The 19,176-nt window shown below is 42.3% G+C and overlaps 1 protein-coding gene across 1 annotated transcript in view; it reads left to right on the forward strand.

Moving 5' to 3' along the window:
* The window catches only part of efl1 (elongation factor like GTPase 1), a 168,283-nt gene that overhangs the window by 111,862 nt on the left and 37,245 nt on the right, over positions 1–19,176 (forward strand). The window lies entirely within an intron of this gene.

The following is a 19,176-nucleotide window of genomic DNA, read 5'->3' on the forward strand; positions in this document are numbered from 1 at the left end:
TTTTAAAGTAAAAACACTGTTAAAACAGTTCTACACGGCGGCAGAACCGTTTAGGCTTAGTATAATAGGGTTTATATAAAGCTTGATGTCTTAATTTTAGCTTGGGAGAAAGTTCTTTCACAGTCACTCAAATCTTTCCTGCACAAACTAGACTGCTCCCGAGTACACACACTCAAATTACGGGTAATGAAATTAAGTGGCAAATATGAGGACTAGGAGATGACGTCCATGTACAGTAGACTCATCTTTGAAAGAAAGACAAAAAAATGCCAGAAGCAAGCTTGAGCCCAGTGAGGTGCTCGGGAGCAAGGCGCAAGCCAACCAAGTGATCTCGCCGTGTCTGAGTTGCATGTCAATAGGGTGGGACTCTCTTATTGTCTCCACCAGCCGAAGGCTGAGGGAGAGTATGTTTTCCCCTCCGTCCGTCCGTGTGTCCGTGCGTCCGTCCGTGTGTCCGTCCGTGTGTCCTCGCAGTTTGTGTGCAGCTAATCTCAGTCGCCGTTGGCCCGGTCGCTGCCAAAGTGAGCACACACATTCCCTGGATCCCAATCTAGAACCTCTGCCCTAAATTTTTCAAATGGGCTTTTTCTAGCGCCACCTAGTGGCCGATGTTCGCAAGACACATTTCTGTGCACTACTCTTACAGATTTTGTCCAAAAATCCTACAAATCGGTAGGCAGTATCTCGACAGTCATGTGATCGACACGGATCTGTCCGATTTTTCATATTCCATCCTGATTGGCTAAAATTGGCTTCCAAAGTTTGTAGGATTGAGCCGTTTGGAACAAAATGCCTCAAATCCCAAACGCAAAGTACAATTATCATGAAATCGCGCACACACGTTCCCACTAGGTCGAAGAAGAAATGCCACTTAACATTTTTGAAAGCAGTCTCATGGTGGCGCTATAACAGGCCGATTTGAGGTTTTACCTATAACTCCATCGATCAGTTTCAAACTTTGTAAGCGCATTCCCTAGAGGCCAAGGAAAAACCCTTTCCCTGCATTTTTCACATCAGCCTTTTATAGCGCCACCAGGAGGCCGACTTAAGTAAAACACAATTTTTCCTATTATTCCTTGAGATTTTATCCAAAAATCATGCAAATCGGTACACAGTATCTCTATAATCATGTGATCAAGTACGATCCGTCTGATATTTCATATTCCATCCTGATTGGCTAATATTGGCTTCCAAAGTTTGCAGGATTGCTCAGTTTTTGAACAAAATGCCTCAAATCATCAACGCAGCTTGCGATTACCGTGACATTTGCCACACATATTCCCACTAGGTCAAGGAACAAATGCTACCTTTTTCACATTGGCCTGTTATAGCGCCACCAGCAGGTAGACTTTAGCAAAACACATTTTTGGAACACAATGCTTCAAATCATGCATGCAGCGTCCGATTGCCATGAAAGATCTAAGGTGAAGAACATATGCCACCCTTTTTACATTGGCCTATTATACAGTAGCACCACCAGGATGCACAGCCTGGTGGAGACCTGTGCTCGGAAGAGCACTGCTTCTAGTGTTTATTCTGTCATCATCAACATGATAACATGAAGCCAAAAGTGCATCCACTCTGTCAGCATTGGATGCAAAAGGTACATTTATTTTTCATGACATAATTTTTTCACATTATATCAATCAACCAATTGAAAAAATTGTGGCATGTGGGGGGCGCCCGCTGCTCTGCTGGTCCAGGCGCATACCACTTGGGCATTGTCACGTGGGCATGGATGCCTGGCCGCGTCGCCTGTTCGGTTGACCTTTGCCGCGTGTCACTCCCCATCTCTCCCCTCATTTCCTGTCAGTCTACTGTCCTATCAATAAAGGCATAGAAGCCCAAAAACTAAATCTTTAAAGAAAAAAATCAAACCTCGGTTCGAAGTGAAGCGGTGAATTTTCATTCTGTGTTCTAGAGATATGAAATCTGTATTCTAGATCTATACATTCTATGTTCTAGATCTATACTTTCTATGTGCTTCAGTTCTATGTTTTTATGAATTCTGAATGAATTAATGATTTTATCTGGAGGGCCAAATTGTCATGTGAAGCTTGACCAATCCTCAATCCTGGACGCACGGGACACACAAAGCCACTCCTTGGAAGCGGCTTTCACCGCTTCAAAAATTGGCATGTGGTTTGCTGAAAGTTGTTAATCTTTGTTAATTATTTTAGTGGATGTTTCTGGGGTTTTCAGTTCCCACCTGATGTTGTGTGGAAGTTCCGACTGCTCCAGACCGTCCTGAAGAACGGCTAACTTGCATAACGTCTTCAGACTAGGACTTAAGTCTAAAATGTACAGATCATCTGTTAAGCTATGTCCTCCATAGAGGATGACACGATCTCCCACCATGCAACAGCACATCCAATACATCGATGGAAACGGGCCTTTCCCTTTGGGCTCAACCTTCTTCCAGGTGAAAGTCTCTGGATTGAATTTCCACGGATCATTGCAGGTCTGATCACTCCGATTCCACATGTTTGTTCCAACAAATATGTACAGCTCTCCATTGTAGGAAAAGGCTGAATGGCCAATGCGTCTGCCTGGAAGAATTTGTGCAGAAGAAGGTGTGTTGAGCCAGCAGTTGGTCTCTGTGTCGAACACTCTGACGTGGTCCTGGTCCCCAAATACATACATCTTTGTCCCGATGATGGTGGCAGAATGACATGATGAAACAGGTGCCACACTGCCTCTGGTGTTAATTGAGGACCAGACCATTGTGGTGGTGCCCAACTTGTAGATGTCATTAGTTTCTGCATTCAGCTTGGTTTCTCCTCCATGGATATACATGACCTTTCCCAAGACACAGGCCGAGTGGTACATCCTCCCTGGAAAAGTCCCAGAAACCTTAGGCTTGAACCATCTGAGGGTGTCGACATCAAAGGCATAAAGCGTGTTGCTGAACTCAACTGCGTAGGTTTGCCCTCCACAGAGGTAGATCACACCTTCTATGAGCACAGCTGTGTGGCCCCTGAACCCCGAGGGAACATCAAGGTGATGTTTTCCTCTTCCAGTTGTTATTGGGGTCAACTTCCTCCAGCGCAAGGACACTGTGTTGAAGATGTCAACTTCGATGTGGACGTTCAGGTTACTGTCCTCTCCTCCAAAGGAGTACAGCTCGTTTCCCACGGCAACAGCAGCATGGAGGCTGTATTTATTTGGAGCTTCTTCGAGATGAACGGTCCAGTGAAACATTGCACGCACCTGCAGCACTGTAGATGAATGAATGGACTATCGCTATGTAATATAATTGAGTCTTAAAATGCAGCACCACGCATCAAACAGGAGTAATTCAATCTTGCTTGGTAACAGAATAGAATTAGTTCTATTGTGCATGTGCCACCTCTTATATTGGTTCAGACACAAATGTCATGGAAACTTTGACCAATCAATGAAGCTGATTCTTTTTGATCTCCCTATGGTAAATTGATCACCATAGGAACCCCAGCCCAGTAGTGATGCCCGCACGGGCTCCCCAAAACCGCCCCAACCCGTCCCGCAAAATATAAATCAGAGACCCGGCCCGTCCTGCAACCCGCCAAACAGAATAAGCCGGCTTTTCAACACACAAGCCCATGTCCATGTCCATTAACTCATTCGTAGTTAACGGCCAAGGAGCCCGAAGTTTTTTCCATGTCTTTCACTGCTGGCTTCTCCTACCTGTTAAAGCGGCCGCTAATCCAGTTCCCATCGTGCGTGATCAAACACTGCTATGCATGGTGTGTTCGCGTATTCCATCAGCTTCTCAAATCCTTTTATTTTTTTTCAATTGATCCATAATTTCTCCGTCTGTAAGCCGCCGTGTTTACACAGAAAGCCAACGAATAGAGGATAGAGGACGGACAGCCGCTTCCGGGGGTATTTTTTTGGCAGAGGATGAGTTAAATTGCTTTCTTTTTGGGTGGCTATTTCTGCTTTTATTGATGGTATATAATATTGTAGATTGACAAGAAATTGGGAGAGAGAGACGGGGAGTGACACCGAAATTCTATTCTAGGCGTGCCTGTGATCAACGGGGAGACAGCAAGCCGTCATGTGCCTGCTGTTTTCCAATCTCTGCAGCATCATTATGCGGCAGTGATTACATGTTGACTGGTGTGTCTTTTGTCCATCTCGCCGTGCTCCTTTTATAAGATGCAGGCAGACTGACGAGCAAAACTGGTGGTTAGGCAGGCAATAAGACAGCATATTCAGCCCAACAGATAGCCATATAGAATGGGAAAATGACAGCATATCAATACACCGGTTTAAAATGTCATATCTACGTATCGAGCAGATACACCACTCTCTGACCTCTGGTATGTCTGTCTCTCTCAATATCTCTCTCTCTATCTCTCTCTCTCTCTCTCTCTCTCTCTCTCTCTCTCACAGACACACGCACACACGCACACGCACACACACACACACACACACACACACACACACACACACACACACACCTACAATATACCTTGAAAATGGCCTTCCACGCTCTTGACAGACCCATAATCCATATTCTAGGTGTGGGATGACCATTGAACTGACTGATTAACATCTCTTTCATACAGTAGCTCTTCTTTTTTGCAAGGTGGTGTGGCGATACAGATGTGCCGTTTCAACTCTTTTCCTGAAAATGTCCTGCAAATCCAGTTCTTCCATCAGTTTCTTTCCCTGTTTTGCTTTTCTAATTTTTATGGAGAATGGAGCTTGTTTTTGAAGAAACTAGCAAAAATAGCTGATCTACAATCTACATTTTCTGCAAATACCCTGAAAATCTACTGTCTTGCCAATGGCAGGGCATGTGACGTTTTGAAATGGCACATCTGTAGATGCAGTACATTTCTCATGAGGAATGGGGTGGCCTTATCTACCCTTCAGCTCCATCCACATTCCCAACCAGGGACATGCTGGGCCCCTGATTCAGCCCGGAAAAAGAGTTGGAGGCCCTAATTGCACGCTATAGAGAGAGATCTCTCTCTATAGCGCTGCTGCTACTCAAAGATTTGCCATTTCAGATCATGACAAGTGACAAGCCAGTGGGCCAATTACATGAGTTATATTTCGTTGTTGTCGGGTGGAAACCTTGTATGTCCAAAACCGTTTGTTTTGTATTTATCATTTTAAAAATGAACTAAACTTGTGAAAACAGCCGATCTGCTGTTTTCACTACTTTTGTGCAACAGCCTTGTACGATGAAGCAGGGCTTTGCTTTGCGAAAAAATGTATACATTTGAAACTTGGAGATACGAGGTTCCTGTCCGACAGTGACGATTTACTTTGTTGGCCGCCCAGCCCCCAAAATGGAACGAAGGCCGACATTTTATTTGAATCTTTTTCCTAATGGCCGGCCTGGACCGGCCAGGAATGAACCGGCCGTTCAGGAGTTGTCCTGCTTTTCCCAATGGCCAGCACGTCCCTGTTCCCGACCTCATCTGCATGCGTTAACATTGTAAAATAAAATAAAAAGTCTATTGATTTGAGTTCCATGCATCTCTCACTTATCTAATCTATCAAACTGACAATTGACACGCCGATTACCTTGCGTCACGAGCATGATTGATGAGCGTGATTGACAAAACGTTTACAGGTTTGCGAGTTTCATGAATGGCATTTACATTACTGCATAGCAAGTCTCTTGAGCATGAGGAACGGGACGTTGTATTATCACAAATAGGCTCCCCTTCAGTAATAGCCCTTGTATTGTGATTACCGGTGGCTGCATTGTTAGTTTGGGGGAAATATGTCAAATGTATCTTTTTTTGAGCGCTGGTAAACCGCTCTATAGAGTGGCTGTGCGTGTGTCTGTAGCCATTTCTCCTCAGCGTTTTGCCATAGCAATGTGTGTGTGTGTGTAGCCTGTACATCATAGACTTATATCCTAGTCTGAAGACGTTATGCAAGCACGACCACCCCTCACTTCACATTGGGTGTGATATTTTGTTTGTTTTGTTGATACTATGGGTTTCCTCATGAAGAGCGATGCTCTGCGGGGAAGAGTCTCAGTGATTGATTGATTGATTGATTGAAGAATGTATTAGAAGTTTGCAATAGAAAAAGTACAGTTTCATGACGGTACAAATCACTGGTACAAGGTCAACTAAAAGGAGATCCTAGAAAGCACTACGGCTTATTTCCACAGGAACCACACTTTAAGTATCTCATATAACATTGAAAGACAGACGGATAGAACATAGTACTTTATCTAGGATAACATCAATTTCAAAAGCAGAAAAGGCATAACATCAAATACAAGGGCAGAAAAAGGGGGAGGGGGGAGGGGGGAGGGGGGGGAGCATGGGGGCTTAGTCTATTTACAAGTCACGGGTAGCAGCCGCCTGAAGGTGACCCTAACCCAATTTTGAAGGAGGCTAGGGATTTGCGTTCCACATGTTGATGGTATAGCAGGAGAACGAGTTAGAGCCTTGTTTAGTGTTAAATCTACGTTGATGATGATTAGTAGAGCTGCCTCTGGTGTTGTGATCGTGAACCATCCTTGACCTTTAGGAAGTAGTTTGTCAGGTACATGGGTATCTTGGAGGTGTAGTGTATCTTGTACACCAGGCCCGTTGCAAGATGCTGTACTCTGTGATCAGTCCTCTGGGCAGGGTCAGGGCCACGAATCAATCCTTATGAAAGTTAAAATAGTGTTGCTGCAGGGCAGGCACTGCATGCTGAAATGATAATGTTATGTTCTGAATGTGTAGCATTAACAAGAACACAAGCAGAAGATGTGTGAAGAAGTCAGCGGGTGCGGATGGATGGGATAGGCATCCACTAACAGGGGTGTCGCACCAAATTCTGGGTCCTGGGTACAAGGATTCACTGCGGGCCCCACCCATGAATGTTCTTCATATGGGGGGAGAGGTTAAACCCATTTAGACTGGGAACGCATTATTACCCATTATGTCGTGCTTTAACTATTGAAAAATAGCAGATATACAAGCTCACAGTGCGGCACCGAGTGCCGCGCTGCGAGCTTGTAGATCAGCTATTTTTGAAAAATCTTGAAAATGTGTGCAAATCTTTGAATATTTCAAATTCTTCTAAGGTTTCTCGAAAAACCTATGTTTCTATGTCAGTGGTGCTCAAACCTTTTCCCGTGAAGGACCCCCAAAATGATATGTATTTGGCCACGGACCCCCATATCAAAATATTTAGTTCCAAGGACCCCCCAGAAGCAAAATTTGAGTTACAAATGTTTGCTTAAAAAAATACCTACCGGTCAAAAATAGCAGATCTACAAGCTCACAGCGTGGCACTCTTTGAGCTTGTATATCTGCTATTTCTCAATAGCCAAAGTGCTTTGGCCGAGTGTAAGATGGTGTGCGGGTCATATGTACTATTTGTGCATGATTGAAAGTACACATTGATCCCTGCCTACGCACCTGTCTCTAAGCCTATCAGGTGTGCATAAGACCTCGTTGCCTAATAGCCAAAGTATAAAATAATGAATCCATCTTGGGCCCTAGTAACTCAGTCCCACTCCCCCCCCTTGTGATGCCCCTAGGGATAGGTATCCACTAGGCCTGTCACAATTATGACATAATCGCCTGATTGTAATTATTTGAGATGGTCGCAATTATTTTGCATAATTGTTTCCATATTGAGAAAGGCTCATACATTTTGAAACATATTCAAAAATAGTGGAAATAGCAGATCTACAAGCTCACCGCGATGCGACGCGTTTGAGCTTGTGTAACATATTATGAGCATAAGGTGACATGACAAACAGAAATAGGATGAAATGGACACACGATAAAAAGATAATATCGGATAAAAAATAGAGCAAGTGAATAAATACAATTAATCAATCTCGCAAATGCATTTAGATGCAATCTCAAAGTGCATCTGTTTATTCATGATGTTAACTTCAGGATCGACTACGGCTTGTGATGGAACTGGGTTTGGAACTTGGGATCTGTACATGCTATCCATATGTAGAAAACTATACCAGTTGATTTTTAATATACTTATATGATTACGATTGTCTGTCCTCATGACGTGTGGGGGAAAAAACAGTGAAAAAACAATCCAAAGAAGAATACAACTTATCAAACAAAAAAGAAAGTGACCTTAACCAAATAAACTGTCCATAACAGTCAATGCTAGTCAGTGGATAAAAGCCTTATATAAATTCACCCTTAACTAAGGAACGCATCATCCCAGATACATTTTAACAATTGTCTGTGTGGCCATGAGGTGGTCTTTGTTTACATACTGGCGGAATAATTAATTGATTAATACCTGGCAGTTGATGTGTTGTGTATTGACATGCACGACACACATTCATACAGAGAAGCCTATTCCATCAAGGGAACAGTGGGTCAAGTGCATCTTCTTTTGAGAATAACTAGATCCTTACCTCTCTCCTCACCAGTCCCTAAGGGATCAATACCCGCCCAATCTCGGGCAGCTCACGTCTATAGATCCCCTATTTATAGACTGGATAAATACCTGTATGTAGCCTTATAACCCGTATATGCCTTGATATTATGATGTCACCCTTTGCCCCTCTCTGCTTGGCTACGGGAATGCACGGCCCGTGGCCCGTGATTGGCTTCGGGACTTAAACACAGATATAGATTTCACACATAGATTTGGCTAATTTATAGATGGATAGATACAGTAGATTAAGGCTGAAGCAGCCAGTGTACACCAGGATTTCTTCCCAGCCCTGGCTAACACCATGTCTCCATCTGTTGATGTGAGATAATGGATAGATTGAGAGTGAGTCTTTCTCTGCTACTTTCTCCTATTACTATAGGCATGCATCATCAATACCCATTCTTTCTCCTGCCAATACTGATTCAGAACACTGACTTTCAAGGATGATACCACAGACACAGTTTGACCTCAGTGCCGTCACTCAACACCTTAGGGCTTTGGGGAAATGGATGTGAGCTAATCAGACAAAATAGATTGAGATGTAATCCTTTATTTTCATCACATGGCTGCAGAGGAGTAAAGTACATTTATTTAAGTACTGTACTTAAAGGTGCTATAGTCAACTTTTTCTTGAAAAACGGATGCTAAAATAAAAATAATGTTTTGAAAATATTTTATGAAAAAATTATCTTCATATATGTGTTTCTATTAAAAAATGACCACAAAAAGTGTAAAATAATAATAAAATAATCATTTTGGCCATAGTCAGACCAACACTTTGTTTACATTCTAGTCTATAGACTAGGATGTAAACAAAGTGTCGGCCCTACAATAAACAAGTTGACTATAGCTCCTTTAAATACAATTTTGAGTTATTTGTACTTTACTTGAGTAATTCCAATTTCCAATACTTTTACTTCTACTCCACTACATATTGTGTCCAAATGTTGTACTTCTCCACTACATTTATTTCAAAACTTTAGTTACTTTGTAAATTATTAGATTATTATCACAAAACATACATTAACCACTTAAGCCCTGTATACATTTCGACCATTAGAAAATAGCCGATCTACAAGCTCACAATGCATTGAGATGCATTTCAAATGAAATAGGACACTCTGCCTAATGATTCCTTTCTACGTTTGGTCATTTAAGTACATTTTGATACCAAATAGCCTACTTTTGTACTTTTACTCTTTTGTAAATGTTGAATTCCGGACTTTTACTTGTACCAGGGTATTTCTATATTGCAGTATTGATACTTTTGATTACTTTTCCCACCCATGGCTGTCTAGGTCAGCATGTGTGTGTACAGTATGTCTGTCCTCTCGTGTAGCTATGTGAATGACATCATAACATTTGAACCACCTCCTTAAAGGACAACTTGTTTTTTTTTACAACAAGGGCTCATATTTTAGATTGTAATTAGAGAAAAGAAAAAGTGAGAGTTAAAATGTTTTCATTTGCTTCGTTCTATTGTTTTATCACGTTTACCGTGCTAAAATGTGAGGCATGCGTACGCATGGGGGCATGCGTACAAGTGGCTAAATATGTCTTTTTAGACACAATAAGCCAGCAGTTTCTTTATTACTATTTACAGTAACACTTCTGTGCATAAGTCACATCCAACCATGAAAGGTTGCGTTGTATCTTGGGAATGGGCTTATTCTATGTAAAATGACATATTTAGCCACTTGTACGCATGCCCCCAACCACTGAAATAAGAATCTCTATAACAATAGAAAGAAGTAAATGAAATAATTTTAACACTCATATTTTATATTCTTTAATTACAATCTAAAATATGAACCCTTGTTGTAAAAAACTAAAGTTGTCCTTTAAAGAGGCAGTGCCATAGTTTTGTACTTTTTCAGTTTTTCGTGTGTCTAGGAGGTTGACAGTATTTCATTAGACCCCCTGGTGTGGTTATCACTTTGTAATTTGGTATTTCTTCCTGGAGGCTGCCACCTTGTGGGTCAAAAGTGCCGGTCCAAAAACACAGATGCAATTACATCATAGAATCAACCCCTCCCCTTTTACCATTCACCCAACACTGTGGGTGTGGCTAACTTCAGCTGGGTCACCACCCACCATGACAACCAGGCATACTTAATGAACTGGTGGGTGTGGCCACATAAAAACCTAATTTTAACTCTTTCTGTACACTTTTTGGGAAAAAAAATCTTCCTCCTAGCTATCATAATAGCTGATAATCATGTTTTAGAGGGGGGGAAATCATGGCTCCCCATCTTTAAACAAGCTGTACAAGTGCAACAAGGAAGGAAATGCCTGGTGAAATGCGTTTCTTACTAACCTGCAACATTGTTCTTGTGATGCACGCTATTATGTTAAGCCTTTATAAAGATAGACTAAAACCATGACGAAAAATGTCCATCTACTACTTTTTCCACTGACGAAAACTAAATAAAAACTAAGCTATGGTGACTAAAACTACCTAAGACTAAATATATTGACAATTTTGTCAACATATAAAAACTAGACTAAAATATTAAGGAGGGACTAGTGGAGGAGAGTAGATTAGAACTCTGAAAATAGCCAATCTACAAGCTCACAAGGCATTGTGAGCCATTTTCAGCATGCAACCAAGTGTAAAATCAGGCATTACGACCACATCAAGGCCCACCAAAATTAGAATTGTAGATTTAGTCTTATGATATTTAGTTGAATAAAACTAGACCAAAACAAAAATATTTCAGATGACAAAAATATGACTAAAACTAAAATACATTTTATTCATTTTCTACAGCTGTGTCAAAATGTACACTGCTGTTTTGATTATCCTAATATTGACATGTATCCAGGCTTTAAAGTTCTCTGGCTCTACGCTGACACTCATGCTCATGCAACTTTTACACTCCCATACCCTTCAGGGAAGCCTTTCCCAAAAATGAGTGCACTGAGGTCCCAAAAGGCAATCGCCGACAAATGTAGCCTCTAGAAAAATTATACAACAAGAAAAATAATACTGCTTCTTATTTGGAAATACTGTCACATTTATACACGTTTGAACACATTTATCGTTGTTGTTCTCATGCCTAGGAGATGGCCCCATCAGCAGTTTATATTCCACAACCTGGAGGTACTCCACTGGAATTGGTACTGTTTTGCAGGGGGGGAAAAGAAAGGATGCCAATTTTGACCTGATCTTTACTTGGCAGAAGATGGTTGGCAATTCTCCAAAGGTAGCTGATAATCCCCGGCCATTCTTCACAAGCAATCACAATAGTGTCTCTGCAGGGACTGCAAAGAGACTATCAGATAGTGATGGATTCCCTGTGCTTTAACACAGTGCTTTTCAACCTTTTACATTATTTATTCTACCGCTTGAGAGCCACGGACCGCCGTTTGATGGGATTCAGCCTCTCAGACCCAAAACTTTGAGTATGTTGTCATCGTTGGATAGGATTTCAGCTGGAGAATCGGAGCAGCAGGAGCGGTTTTGCAGTTGCTAAATCGCACTGTGGTGAAGAAAAAAGAGTTGAGCCGGAAGGCAAAGCTCTCTGTCTACCGAGCAATCTTGTTCCCACTTCCTACTCTCACCTATGGTCATGAAGTGTGGGTCATGATCGAAAGTATAAGGTCGCGGGTGCAAGCGTCCGAAATGGGTTTCCTCAGACAGGTGGCTGGTATCTCCCTTAGAGATAGGGTGAGAAGTTCAGTCACCCGAGAGAGACTTGGAGTAGAACCGCTGCTCCTACACTTGGAAAGGAGTCAGCTTAGGTGGTTCGGGCATCTAGTACGGATGCCCCCCGAGCGCCTTCCTAGGAAGGTCCTCGATGCGCGTCCCACTGGGAGGAGACCCCGTGGCAGGCCAAAGACCAGATGGAAGGATTATATCTCCAAACTGGCTTGGGAACGCCTCGGTAAACTCCCAGAGGGAGTGGAGGAAGTTGCTTGGGATAAGGAAATCTGGAGGTCTCAGTTGGAAGTGTTACCCCCGCAACCCGATTCCGGATAAGCGGTTGAAGATGGATGGATGGATGGATGGATAGGATTTTCTCCTGGACAATGGACAATCACATGCTGTATTTATGTGGTGCCATAGAACGGGTCAATCAAAAATAACAATTATTCTACATTCTCTAATATGTAGACTTCTTGTAAATTAAGTAATATAGGTGTTTAACAATAATTTTACTCTTGAGAGAGTTGCGTTTCTTGCAAATCGGTACACATGGTCTCTATAGTGAAGTGATCAAGACAGATTTTTCATATTCCATATAAGATTGACATCTAAAAAGAGTGTTTTATTTTTTAACAAAATGCTGCAAATCATGAACGCATTGCCCGATTGCGGTGAAACTTTGCACGTACATCTGCACAACGATGAGGAACAAGTGCCACCCTTTTAGCATCGCCCTATTATAGTGCCACCAGTAGGACAATGTTTGTATGTTCTATTACTTTTTATATTAACGGGTACACATTATTGTGTATCATTATTTTATGCTTTAACTATTGAAAAATAGCAGATCTACAAGCTCACAGCGCGGCGCTGCGAGCTTGTAGATCTGCTATTTTTGAAAAATCATGACAATTAGAATTTTGACCCGATTCTATAAGTGTCTTTTGAATCCTTCTGAGATTTTTTGAAAAACCTATGTTTCTGTGTCAGCAATCTGGCCAGCCATCGTCAAAGAAAAGGTCCTTTTCACTTCAACTGGAGCTCAGTTAGTCTGTTCTTGAGAGACTACTATGTCAGTGGTTCTCAAACCTTTTCATGTGAAGGACCCCCAAAATGATATGTATTTGGCCACGGACCACCATCTCAAAATATCTAGTTCCAGGGACCACCCCCAGAAGCAAAATTTGAGTTACAAACGTTCGCTTTGAAAATACATATATTCAAAGATTTGTACACTTTTTCACGACTTTTTCAAAAATAGCAGATCTACAAGCTTGCAGCGCGGCACTCGCGCTGTGAGCCTTTATATCTGCTATTTTTCACTGGTTAAAGCAGTCAATAATTCTAGGCCTAAATGGGTTAATCCTATTGATTTTTTTGTCCAAACATATCCGGAAACTGTCCGATTTTTCATATTCCATCCTGATTGGCGAATTCCGAACATTGCTGGCCCAGAATAACATACCTGACCTGGCGGAGACCTATGTTCCGAGGAGCACTTTTTCGAGTTTTTTGTTGTTTGTTTTTACAAATATTCGTAGCTTTACGACCTCACACTTTGTATGTCACTCTGAATGAGGCTTTAGGTTTAGACGTTTAACAGGCATGCTAAATGTCTAAAATAGTGGGTTGGCTTAACCAAATCATCGAAACGAAGCGGATAAAAGCGCCAAACTTTTTTTGAGGCTTCTTTAGGACCTAACAATGGATTTTAGACTTGGGTAACCAAACTTTATTATGAAGTTTACCCATAGAATTATCCATATCAAGTTGGGCTCCCATCGACTTTCTATACAGGAGGAAAATACCCAGAAAATAAATCTGCTGTAGGGGTTTGTCATGATGCTGAATCCATTGCAAGCATTTGTTTTGCACAACAAACTTTCATTGGGCTAGAAATGGCCCCACAAAACGATGGTTTAGTGATGAGTCATCATTTTTCACCGTTTTTTGGGTGTTTTGGGGGGCCATTTCTAGCCCAAGGAAAGTCTTTTGTGCAATACAAATGCTTGCAATGGATTCAGAATCATGACAAGCCCCTAGTTAGACCCCTCAAATCCTACTTAAAGTAGATTTTTTTCTGGGTATTTTCCTCCTGTATAGAAAGTCGATGGGAGCCCAACTTGATATGGATAATTCTATGGGTAAACGTCAAAATAAAGTTTGGTACTCGAGGCTAAAATCCATCGTTGGGTCCTAAAGAAGCCTAAAGAAAATGTCAAAAACCAGCTTTAAGCAACCACACTAAAAGTATAATTGTGCAATACGGCTTGCAGAAGACATTGCTGAAAATCTCTTTACTCTGTCTCGCTCTCAGCCGACTCCCCTTCCAGCGCACACACACGGAATACTGACTCTGCACTCTTCAGATGTGCTGTTGTTCCTTTTACAACTAGTAATTACCAAAGCCGTGTAGCTGTGAGCAGTGCTTGACATCAGACATGGAAGGGGGAGCCAATTTCGTAGAGTTCAAGTCAAACACATTTCGGAGGCATCAGACCAGAAGATGCCGTAAAATCAAAGGTGGTGGCTGGTGGGGATGGAGGACAAAGGAACTGCCATGTGCTTTCTGGCGCAGTGGTTCTCAACCTGTGGGTCGGGACCCCCAGGGGGGTCCCCAAATGATTAACTTAATGTGCACTCAACAGTTAACAAACCAAAATAACATTTAAGTTTTTAGAGGGTATCTGCACATTTCTAAAATGACAATTTAAGGACTTTTCAATACCTCTAAAATGACAAATTAAACATAGGCAAAATTGTCAAATATTAGAGGCAGAAATTGTGAAAATAGCAGATCTACTATTTTCTGTAGATCTGCTATTTTCACAATATAGCAGATCTACTATTTTCTGTAGATCTGCTATTTTCACAATAGAACTGTTAGACAAAATGTAATGCCTCAACTCTAAGTGCTCGTGGGGTGGTCGCCAGTTAAAATATGATTATTTTGAGGGTCGTGGCATGAAAAGGTTGAGAACCACTGTTCTAGTGGACTGCTGTGGGCAGATAGCAGACCAGCAGTCCCTATGTGTGCACACACATACATAGAAAGTCAACACTTAAAATAGGATTGCACTGCTTTCCTTCACGCAGTTGCAAAAATGCTTTTGGCCACAAGGACATCTAAAATCATTTGATTCATAGTCAAACTCTTTACCAGTTACATTCTTTGGGGCGTGTCCTTCATTTAGGAGTGAGTTACTGTTTAGTTTGCTCTCTGTCATGTCAAGTGTTCTAAGTTTGTACCTAGGACTCCCGTGCCGCCGTCGCCATGGGTGGTGCGCCGTATTTGTGGCATTCCAGCTGAAAAAGGGGGCCACGTCTTAACCCATTTAGGCCTCAAAATATTGACTGCTTTAACTATTGAAAAACAGCAGATATACAAGCTCACAGCGCGGCACCGAGTGCCGCGCTGCGAGCTTGTAGATCTGCTATTTTTGAAAAATCGTGAATATCTGTGCAAATTTTTCAATATATACTTTTCAAAGCAAACTTGTGTAACTCAAATCTCTGCTTCTGGGGGGGTCCCTGGAACAACATGTTTTGAGATGGGAGTCCGCGGCCAAATACATGTCATTTTGGGGGTTCCTTTACAGGAAAAGGTTTGAGAACAGCTGATTTAGAGGAAGGATTTAGAAGTCGGGGTCAAAGATCGGGTGAAAGATATTCAAAGACTTGCACACATTTTCACGATTTTTCAAAAATAGCAGATCTACAAGCTCGCAGTGCGGCACTCGGTGCCGCGCTGCGAGCTTTGTATATCTGCTATTTTTCAATGGTTAAAGCACAAAATAATGGTTAAAGTGGTTCAAATCGAACGCGACTCGGGCGCGTTCCCGGTATTTGAGAGTTAATGGCGTTGGGCTATGTTTAGAGCTAGGCCAGACGGCTTGGGAACACGACAGGAAGTCCAGGCTAGAGATCAGAGCTCAGAGGGCTGTCTGTCTGGGCCGGCCCCCGGGCCCAGCTGATTGGCTGGCTGGCCGGCGGGTGGAAGAAAAGCGCTGGAGCTCTGATTGCACTGATACCCGTTTGACCCGTTGTGACATCACTCTCAGCACAGACTGGCCTGTGGCCACTCCACACGCCTGAGCTCAGAATGGGGTCAGCCCTGCTCAGACGCTCACGCGACACAAGACTTTGACATCGCAGCGTCAGGGGGTCTGACTGAGGGGAATCTCAGACTCTCTCTGTCTCTCTCTCTTTCTCTCTCTGTCCTGAGGCCGATTCTAAAAATAAATCGCCTTCTAAATCCTAACAGTTTTCTAAAAAAAAACGTACGTTGCTATATCCGAATTTTTCCATATGAAGGGCCACCAAAATTATATTTGGCCGCCGACCCCCATCTCAAAATATTTTGTTCCAAGGACCCCCAGAAGCAAAGTCTTGAGATAAAAATGTTCGCTTTAAAAAAATATAGATAAAGATGTGCACAAAATGTTCATGGTTTTTAAAGAATAGCATCAAAAATAGCATCTACAAGCTCACGGGACGGCACGAAGTGACGCGCCACACAAAGGTGTTCCCGGATTGAAAGGTGTAACAACGGGCGTTCCACGTCTAAATGGGTTATTGTCTGTCTTTGTCTCTCGACGTATCTGTCCACTGCCTCACGCACACTGCTCTTGTTGCCTTGTCTACACTTTTCCTCAGAAGTGGGTCAACCGCCAAGTCATCTGTTAGTAGGGGCACGTTAAGTGGTTGTGCGTAATGTCATTAGTGCATGACTTAGCACACCAGAGAGAGAGAGAGAGAGAGAGAGAGATACAGAAACAAACAATGAGAGAGCACAAGAGAGATCAACTGCCATGAGTTTCCCCGCGCTCAGTGGCGTCAGTTCATAAAAAGCTAAGGTATGGCAACATGACTGGTGTTCGCGCGCGTGCAAGACAACAAGGCATGATATATTTATTTTAAGAAGTACATTTTATTTCCCCCCCGTTTCTACGGTTTCTTGGGCTGGATATGGCAGCCTGGAACGGTTGTTCAAGTGCAGCTAAACTTGGCATGTTAGTAAACGTGCCACAATTAACAATAATGAATTGCAGCTGACCTGCGGAACCTGGGAATATAGTTTTTTTTTTTCAAGATGGGGAGAATACAACCACCTTGTTAAATTACCATTTTGTTAAATGTTGCATTTGTAGTTATTTTACTGTAATTTAGCAACATAATAACCAGCACAGATAGACAAAGAGACATTCATGGATTCATATTTAAAAGTAACTTTTATTTTCCCCTCTGGACCCAGGGTATGGCAGCTGCATACCCCTGCCATACCCAATTGACGCCCCTGCCCGCGCTGTCCGACACTTAAGCCTGTTTGCCGCAGGAAACCTCTAAATTGCCCCTTCATTTTAATGTCACCGCAATAAACCCATTTCCTGTATTATATGCAAAGTCATGTTTTTTGAGCTTCCAATAAGGGCCCTCGTTAAAATAAACAAATCACAAGGGTGGACGAGAGTGCAGTTTTCAAGCGACGCATGTTCTCGAGTGGTTTGAATCGGCAATCGAGTTTTTACATTATTATTTCAGATCCATGCTAATTATAAATACAGATCGTTAAGGATAATGAGGCAGCCTAGACGTCTGACCCTGTGTGCATCAACACACAAAAGCTGGTGTGCGCGCGCGTGTGTGTGTGTGCGTGTGCGTGTGTGTGTGTGTGCGTGTGCGTGTGCGCGCGTGTGTGTACCATCATGTCTTTATGGTGTGCTTTGTATAAATGGTCATTGTGCATGTGACATATTTCTAATCAATATGAACTGCAGACGGATTAGAACACAAAGTACAGCGGCTGGTGGGTGATTTGATTTTTTTTCCCGTCCTGTTTTTCGAATTGTGTGTCTCTTAACTGGATTAGATGCAGGTGCGTGTGTGTGTGAGGGAGGGTGTGAGTGAGTGTTTCAAGATGAGCATAATGCTATCTCAGGCCAGCGTCTGCTTAATATTCAGAGACCTTTTTAGTAATGCCCCAGTGACCCCTGGGTCAGCCAGGAGCATCTGTGTTGGTCCATAACCCCCATACATACACGTGTGTACACACTAGGGCATTCACAAATAGGGATTTTTAGTGTTCGAATTATTCAACCTCAAAGTATTCGAATGGTCGAATATTCGACAGGACTGGCCAAACTGTCAAATATTAAAGTAAGCAAGAGGCGAACATTGTGAAAATAGCCGATCTACTATTTTCTCAATATTTATCTGCGGAACCGAGTCACATTAAATGTAATACCTACAATTCCAAGTACTTGTCAGGGTGGTGGTCCCCAGTTCAAATATCTTTATTTTGGGGGTCACAGCCTAAAAAGGTTTGAGAACCCCCTGGTATAGAGCATTAACAAAATAACAATTTTTTCCACCAGGGGCATTGACAACTCATTCATATGACTTCCTATCTCGCCAAGCTTTATAAACTATATATTTTTAAAAGAGAAAACAATAAAAAAGCGAATATTCGACTTCGGTGAACAACGTCGATTAGTGACTTTGATATTCGAATATTTGGTGAATGCCCTACTACACACACACACACACACACACACACACACACACACACACACACACACACACACACACACACACACAGACACAGGCAGGGTCACCCAAGGCTGTGTGGTTGTTTTTCTTTTGTTACTAATTGGTGCAAGTGACTGGCTTGTTGTTGTGTGTACAGTAAGTGATCCCCTCCCCCCAATCACTGTGATTGCCCGAGGGCTTGCGGAGGGAGCGCTCATTTTGTTTCATATGGTAACCTATTCCCAGCTAAAAGAACTGGTTTAGGAATTGCTTACATGTGGCCGGCTTTTCTCAGCTAGAGAAAGGTGAAGATGAAGGATGAGTGTATTCTTGTATTCTTTTATTTAGACGGGAAACCTCATATTAATGAACAGTATAGGCCTACAATGTAACGTGAATACACCAGATTTAACAAAGATGCCAATTTACAATTTACATCCCCACACAAAACATATAAAAACAGGCAGACAGTGGAGTACATTACTCAACACGGAAACAGCATAAAACTTAAGTGCAAGAACAAAGGTGCAAAGTACTGTATATCTATTTAAGGCTAAGACTAAAGCAAGTTCCACTTGGCTCGTGTAGTGTTGCACTAAGAATCTAGCAGCTTTTTTAGAGGGCAATAT

The sequence above is a fragment of the Nannobrachium achirus genome, assembly GCF_963921795.1.
Source record: "Nannobrachium achirus genome assembly, chromosome: 7".
NCBI classification, from domain to species: domain Eukaryota; kingdom Metazoa; phylum Chordata; class Actinopteri; order Myctophiformes; family Myctophidae; genus Nannobrachium; species Nannobrachium achirus.